An 8,933-nucleotide genomic window follows, 5' to 3' on the forward strand; every position below is an offset into this window, starting at 1 on the left:
GATGGTCTACAAATTTCAAACAAATTAATTAAAATTTAATTAATTAATTGAAGAAATTAATTAAATTTAAAGCAAATTATTTTATGATCCAGTAAATATTAAGGATGGCAGTTACAGAAGCCATTGGTTGATTGGAGAGCACATCATTAAACAACAAGGACTTTGTTAAAAAATGCACACAGACTTACATTAAAACATCCATGGAATATATATTCCTTCCTGGAGAGAATGTTCCTGATTTTCATTGTATGCTCCCTCCCAAAGGATTTGGTGTCAGATGTCACCCTGGGGCCACATGTTGCAAATCTCTGCCCCAAATAAAATAGTTGAAATACATGATTTCTGTGGGTTTCACTTCCCTTTTAAAAAATTGTCTGGTTATATTTCCAGTTAGTTCTCCCCCCCCCCCACACACACTTTTTTTAAGTTGCAAAGAAAGCAGAACAACAGGATGATACAAATACAGCTTGGGGTGTAGGCTAGCTTGGTCTATTGGTTAAGGTATTAGAGTAAGAAAAGAAACATCAGTGTTTTAGTCCACTTTGACCATGGAATTTCACCAGGTGTCTTTGAGCCAATCACTCTTTTAGCCCGACCTACCTTGTAAGATTTTAGTTATGGGTAAAAATGGAAGGCGAAAGCATAATGTATGGATATTGAGTTACTCAACAAAAGGCTTGGTATAAATCTAATAAATAAATGAAATCTGTGAATGAGGCAGAACAATTATTAAATTGGTATTAAACTTCTACCAGGAAACACCTTAACCAAAGCTGATTTTTCAAACTTTGTTTGTATATGCCGGTATTTAGATATTTACAAATTGATCAGTAGTGGATTGCTATCGGTAGCAGTGGGGGTGGGAGGCTCCACCCACCCACCCAGATGTCTCTGTGCATGCGCAGAAGCTTCTGCACATGCGCAGAAGCATCACTGGCAAGCGCAAGCACACACATGCCCATGAGCGAACTGGTAGCGACGAGATTTGAAACCCACTACTGAAATTGATTTCTTATGTGCAATCAAGATGGAATTGACCCTTAGCACAGAGTCATAGATAGATTTCCTCTATGATGATCTGTCCCTAACATGGTCCTTTAGGTCTTCCAATGGTGCACCCATCACCAATATAACTGAATCCATGCACTATGCTACTTGCTTTCCTCTTCTCTTTCCTCCCTCTTTTCCCAGTATTAGAGCCCTCCAGAGAGGTGCTTCTTTGCATAGTGTGTCCAAAGTAGGACAACTTGAGCCTGATTATTTGTGCTTCAAGAATGAATTCTTGTATTTGATGATCTATTTCCATTAAGAATGAAACTTAAAGGATTCTTTTTGATACAGAAATCTAAGTAGAAAAACTGGAGAGATTAGATGATTTAGTGAGGTCTTGGTACCTGGCTTCCAGCTTTAAAACAATAATCATAGATAACTATTTTTCCACTCCTTTAGAGAGGGACTCTGCCAGTGTTCATTCTGAAGATTATATCAAGCTTTAACAAAATCTTTTTTTTAAAAAAAAAAAAACCTAAATTACCTCCTTTTTAATAACAAAATATAATGGATCACAGCTTAGCTTATATTAGATTGCTATGCTAATAACATACTGTTAGTTCCTAGGTGCATAATAATCATTATTAAGTATGGGGTAAGTTAAAGGACTTCTATAATATTTGTTTAAAATAAAAAGCTGTTAATTGAAAGAGTGTGGAATATACCTTATCATAAATTCATTTCACGCAGAAAGTATTTCATAATACTGATGTGAAAGAGACACTCCTTCATTTATTTGCCAGTGTGAATGCTTTACTACTAGACTGAGTAGCTGCAGAATAGCTATGTAATAGAAAACAATACTCATCTAATTAATCAGTTGTGTATATATTCAAGGTGGAATATATTAATGAGAGGGATAAATCAATCCTTGCACAATATCTTTAAGAATTTGTATGGATTTGATTTGTCCTGTCCTGAAGGACAAATCTTCCCCATCCTAAAAACCTTAGGATATGTTGGAACAATCTCTTATCACCTATAGACAACAAGCAGGCTTGAGAAGATAAGAACATTGCCAACACGACATGTTCAAGCCAGTTTACAATAATTAAATCGGTAAAAAGGGACATTAGGCAATAAAGTTGTACTCTGTATTTCAATAAACAATAATGTTGCTTATTGTATTTCAATAATACAATTACAACATTTAAAAAAGAATGCAGTTTCACGGTATTGCTTTTAAAGGCATCAGGAAAAAGATAAATCCAAGCGATTACAGTAGTAATATTAAGATAATAGGCTGAAGACGGACAGCTAAAATACGATATATCTTGCAAAAATAATTTCACACTCCATGTAGAGGGGGTTATTTTTCTATCTACTATTTAATTATTGTTGATTGCCATTTTAAAATACAAACGTTTGGATATTCCCCATTTTATTATATGGAAAGATCAAAGCATGCTCAGGTGGGTCTATGACAATTCACCATGGCCAACTCGCCACAGCCAAGTTAACCCGTGGCGAGCTGGCCGTGGCAAGTTGTCCTGCAGCAAGTTGGCCATGGTGAGTTGGCTGTGATGAATTGACCACAGCGAGTTGGCTGTGGCGAGTTGTCTCATTCTGTGCTCAGGCTGAGCAAAGGGGCAATATAATCACATCCTGATCAAATGAGAGCTTTCTACTCAGAGGCATTTGTGTTTGTGAGTCTGTGTCAATAAAAAATAAGATAAATTAAGGCCTTAAGCATGCAATCAAAGCCCCACCCATTTTTAAATGCATGGTGTGTTTAACCTATATAAAAAGGGTAAGGGCTTTAATTGCATTTTTGTAGCTGTCAACTTGAGTATTTTGTCATCTTTTATACAATTTGTCATCAAGCCTGCAGGTCCCAGTAAAACATGGCTCCATCATTATAATGAATACGTATCCTCCTATGCCTTTTGTTTTTATATCTTTTAATGTATGTGTATATATATATATATATATATATATATATATATATATATATATACAAATGTGTGTGTGTGTGTATATATTTGTATATGTGTATATGTATATGTATATGTATAATTTTTTTATTTAATTGCAAATGCCCAGAGTCAGTTTTTGTGCTGGATGGTCATATAAATTTGATAAAATCTGCAATCAAGACTGCTGAAATGCTCAGCTTTGGCAATCACCCTTTAGTTTATGTATGCCTGCCAGCTGCTTATATTTTACTTTTTTTAAAAAAAAGGAGTGTTTCATGTTTAAATTAGGAATGCAGCATTAGGAAATAATATTTAATATGGAGGTAGACATTTGCCGAGTCTTGGCATTCACATATTTAGTTCTGATACAACAGGAGATTTATATTACTGCTTAAGCAGTCTCTACTGTGGGACTTGTTCATGAAGCTGAGATAGTTTAATTAGAATCAGCTCATCTCTCATGCATTTCATTGGCCGCCTTCCCTTTCTACCAGTGACCTTGAGGCAACACCCATGCTCCTTTCCTCAGAATATTGATGGGAAGTTGGCTCGCTGAAAGAGAGGATGGCCGAATACCAATCAGGGGATTTAATAGGTGAGAAATCATTCAAACTTGCTTCGTCCTTATAGAGGCCCAGCATACTACATCTAACATTTCCTTACTGGGACATTTCTCATTATGCCCAGATATCCAGCCTCAGAATCAAAAGAAAGAATAGGAAGTGGCCACTTGATCATCGAGTCCATCCCACGCTCAATACAGGAACCCAGATTAAAACACCCCAGAGAATTGGCTGTCTGGCCTCTGATTGAACATGTGCAGTGGAGGGAAGCACAGCGCTTTGCTAGGTAATTTGTCCCACCCTCAAACTACTTTGACTGACAGGAAAGGTCTCTTACCATCCTAAGGCATTTGCAAAAATTTCAAATTAGCAAACAATGATTTGTAACCTAAAACCATCATTTTGTCGCTACACTCTGCATTGAGCAAGGCTTAGCCTTCTTGGGGAGTATTTCAGGGTGTTTTAAAGATGCTCTTATATCATTTTAGGCTCTGTCAATCACTCCTTGTAGAACTTACTTTCTAGTTCCCTGATCATCTGTACCAAACTCATTCCCAGACTTAGTACATGTTTCTTCCAGAATGACTCATGTACCACCTAAGTGGGGAGGTGTTGCATCAGGGGTGAAATCCAGCAGGTTCTGGAGAACTGGTAGCAGAAATTTTGAGTAGTTTGGAGAACCTCTGACTGGCCCCAGAGTGGGGTGGGAATGGAGATTTTGCATGATCCATTCCCCAGGAGTGGGGAGGGAATGCAGTATCCTTCCTCTGGAGTGAGGTGGGAATGGAGATTTTGCAATATCCTTCCCCCAGGAGTGGGAAGGGAATGGAGATTTTGCAGTATCCTTCCCCTGCCACCCCCACTAAGCCATGCCCACCAAGCCATCCCCCCCACCAAGCCACACCCATAGAACTGGTAGTAAAAAAAATTGGATTTCACCACTGTGTTGCATGGAATCAGTTACTCTTCTTTCCTTTCTCTTGGAAACTCAGAAACCAGAAGCATCCAAAATTGTCCAAAGGATGGTCTTGTAAATAAAAAGTAGCATATGTTTAGAAGCAACTTGAAGACACAGTCATGTTGATCAAACATTTGCTGAGGGTTAGTAGGCAGACGTTCGGAATTCACAGGATAGGGCAGGGGATAAATGATATCAGAAGCAGGGCAAATGTCATAAAAGGTGCATTGTACATCATTTGCATCTTGACAGGGTTAATGCAAATTACCCTGGGCTCTAATGTACATATCGTAAGCAGAACTGTTAAGGTTATAATTAAGGCTGTTGAGCTAAGATTCCAATTACGTTGAACAAATTGGGGTTCCCTATCAAGGTGACACATTTATCAGATTGCTAACTCTTTGCATTACCATTTTTGTATTTTATCACTGTGTTTTTCTTTTATCAGGTTTATTCCAGAACTAGATCAGGTATCTTACTTTCCTTTTAGTTTATTGATATGATTGTAAGACTCATAAATTAATAAACCATGCCACACTAGTGCAAATCCCATAATTTATATCATTTATATAACAATATACATGTTATGATCACATGACTTCCAAAAGATACAATAAATATTTTACAATCCTATATATTTTTTTCTTTAAATGTTATAGAGGGGGATTTGGGTGACCAGAAGAAACTGCAGGTTTGTTGGATCCAAGATTTTGTGTCTGTGCTACAACAGGAAAGAAGCATTCAAGCACCAGGCAAGAAAAAGAGAACAAAATGAAGGACTATAGGTAATCCTCGACTTACAACCACAATTGAGCCCAAAACCTCTGTTGCTAAGTGAAACATTTGTTAGGTGAATTTTTCCCTATTTGACGACCTTTCTTGCCACAGTTGTTAATTGAATGACTGCAATTGTTAAGTTAGAAACATGTTTGTTAGGTGAATCTGGCTTCCCTGTTGACTTTGCTCGACAGAAGGTCACAGAAGGGGATCACATGACTCCGGGATACTGCAATGGTCATAAATATGAGTCAGTGGCAAAGCATCTGAATTTTGATCATGTGACCACAGGGATGGATGCTGCAGCAGTCTCATCAGTGTGAAAAACAACCTTAGGTAATTTTATTTTCAGTGTTGTTGTAACTTTGAATAGTCACTAAACGAACTGTTTCAAGTCAAGGACTACCTGTATTGGAGAAGGATGGCAATAGAAGTCAAATAATCTCTGACAAAGCTTTCAGGTTTTCACTCCAAAACACAGGTGATATATGCAAGTATGTTTGTGTAACTTCTGCCCCACAACTGGTTCTGCATGCAATTTAATTCAAAATATTTGCCACCCCTATCAAGGTGGGGTGTTTTTTTTAGCCTAAGGGAAGGCATGTTTGTATTCAGAGCTATCACACAGAACTGCAAATACTAAAACATATTTCTATAAGAATATTTGAATGTGCTTTTTTAAAAAAATTAGCATTTACATTCATCCTTGGAGAAATCTAGTTTCATTTCATATACTGTAATTTAATTTGTTTTAGTTTAGCCCTCTTTTGTTCATTCTGACATACATGATTCCCTCCCATTTTTGTAATTTGGTATAACTCATCGGATGCTGAATCTCATTCTGGATTTTCTTTTTCCCCTCCCAAAATATCTTGAAGCGAAATGTTTAATAGGCAGTGAGGATTTGGCCTGGAGCTAATCAGAGAGAATATGAGCTACCGCTGAGATCTGATCAAATCGAAGAAGTGAGGAGTTTTTTGTTTAAACAAGTCCCTAATCTAAATTATAATAAACACAAACTTTTAAAAAGGGAAACAGTGGTACTTACCCTCTTTCTGGTAAGTAGAAGCCATCTATCTATCTATCTATCTATCTATCTATCTATCTATCTATCTATCTATCTATCTATCTATCCATCCATCCATCCATCCATCCATCCATCCATCCATCCATCCATCTATCTATCTATCTATCTATCTATCTATCTATCTATCTATCCTTCCTCCCTCCCTCCCTCCCTCCTTCCTTCCTTCCTTCCTTCCTTCCTTCCTTCCTTCCTTCCTTCCTTCCTTCCTTCCTTCCTCTTATTCATGGAAGCAGCTGTATACTACATGAATCTAGACTTTTAGACCAGCAATCAATCTAGCCTCTCCTGCCTTAAAAGGTAGCTCTTCTGTAGGGCAGTGATGGATCACTCCTGCTGGAAGGAGAGCTCCCCTTTTCTTATTTTGCCCTTGAAGTGTTACAGGTTGCCTTCCAATCAGGTAGACATTTGGAGCCGAAAGGCTCTTGTTATCTGTGTTGAAGATTTCATTGCGCTGTTCTTCTTGACAGTATATTATTCAAGATAAAATGTTTGAACCATATTGTACTCTTTCACATACACAGGTACAGGTACATATATTCACACACACACACACACACACACACACACACACACACACATCTGTCTCTGTGTGTTTGTAGATGATAGATAGATAGATAGATAGATAGATAGATAGATAGATAGATAGATAGATAGATAGATAGATCTGGCTTCTACTTACCAGAAATGGGTAAGTACCACTGTTTCCAGAGAGAGAGAGGGGGAGAGAGAGGGGGAGGGAAAGAGATTATAGTGTATATATAACAAATGTAATAGTTCAGAGTCCAAGTCCAATTTTGGTTTGAATAACATTGTTTCATTCCCATCAAAGATCTTTCCAAAAGCTATATGACTATATTGATGAAGACAAATACTGTATGTGTTGATCTGTTCTACATTAACCTGGAAACAAATTTTATATTCAATCAACAACAACAAAAAAATAGCTACCTATTTTTCCATCTATCCATTCATGTAAATTTAAATTTCTTTGGTGTAATAGTTAAGGCATTGGACTAGACATGGAGAGACCCAGGATCTAATATATACCTAGCCATGTAGACTCTCTGATTCACTTTGACCCTGACATTCTTTCAACTTAATCTCAATCTCAGTGTTGTTATTAAGGAAAAATATAGGAAAAGAGAACCCTGAGTCCTTAAAGGAAAGGGATGATAAACACTTAATAAACAATATTTTTATAGAACAGTAAAATTTTGGCTGAGTTAATAGTCAATTCAAACTAAATCAGAATAAGAAAGAGAATTGATAATACTGTACGTCAGTCTGATAAATTAAGGTACATTCTATATTCTCTGGAAAGGTAAAATCTCTGGAATGGCATTATATAAGAAATTGGATATGAATTCAGAGAGGAATTTCTAAATATTGGTGGTAGGGAGGAGTTTGATCTTAAATGTTTCCTCCTTGTCTCTGTGTTACCTCATGCCCTTCCCTTCCTAATATCACAGTTTAAGGTCAGACCATAGTATGATGGATTATCAATTGTGCTGTAAAAAAATAAGTGTGGGAGATAGATGTATACCAGCTGTGGAGCTAAAGAAATCATTTCATCCTCTTCTGTGGAAATTGAAGGGATATAAAATCACACCCCACATTTAACTTCTATTGCTGGCATGAACCTGGTGAGACATCTGAGTATTCTAAAGAAGCCCATATAATGGACTTACCATTTCTAGGATTTAATTGGAATTAAAATCACAGTCTACATTCAACAGTCCTATGCATCATCATCTCAGTCTTTGGCAGAATGTTTCATCACTGATGCTAATCAATCAATCAACATTTAATGTTTCTAAGATGTCATATTTAGGGTGGTATATACAGACTGTAAGCTCATATAAGGCAGATGTAAATGTGAACTTAAAATGCATAATAGGATACTTAAGTTGGTTGAATGCTTGACTCCAAGATATATGGAGATGGATAGTCATAAATATGTCTGATAAAGATGGGAGCAAGTGTTTTGGAAGCATTCTTATTACAGTATCAGTGGAGATGACGGGATGATTTTTCTCATTTATTTCTTTTTAAAGGTTACACTACAGCCTCCAGCATTCCTAAGCGCAATGGTTAACCCGTTTAGTAATAAATACTTTTGCTCAAAACTTGTGTGACTTTCACAAAACCAGTTAACACATATAAAGTCAATTCTTCTCTTATTTGGCAAGACTGCATTCCCATAAAAAAACATTGCAAGGAAAACATGATTATTTCCATGGCCCGAGGTATATCTAGCAAAACATTTCATTCTGTGTTATGTGAAAGCCAAGATGACATGTCCCTTTGAGATCAGACTTGGATAGCTATGGACCATGGGCTTCAAGCACCCACCCACTCTGAACTATCCTCCCAGCAAGCCAAAATCAGACCACTAAAATTCACCAAAATGGACAAATGCCCCGTTACCCCAACCATCCTCCCAGCAAATCAAAATCAAACCACTAAAATTCAGTAAAATTGACAAAGTTCAGCTATAGGATTGTGAGTGGTTTTTTTTTTTTTTTAATTGAGAGGTCTGTCTGTATTTGTGTCAGAAGCATCTACAAAGTTAACCGAAAAGT

Source organism: Pantherophis guttatus, chromosome 1 (genome assembly GCF_059756535.1).
Source record: "Pantherophis guttatus breed Tessera chromosome 1, ASM5975653v1, whole genome shotgun sequence".
NCBI classification, from domain to species: domain Eukaryota; kingdom Metazoa; phylum Chordata; class Lepidosauria; order Squamata; family Colubridae; genus Pantherophis; species Pantherophis guttatus.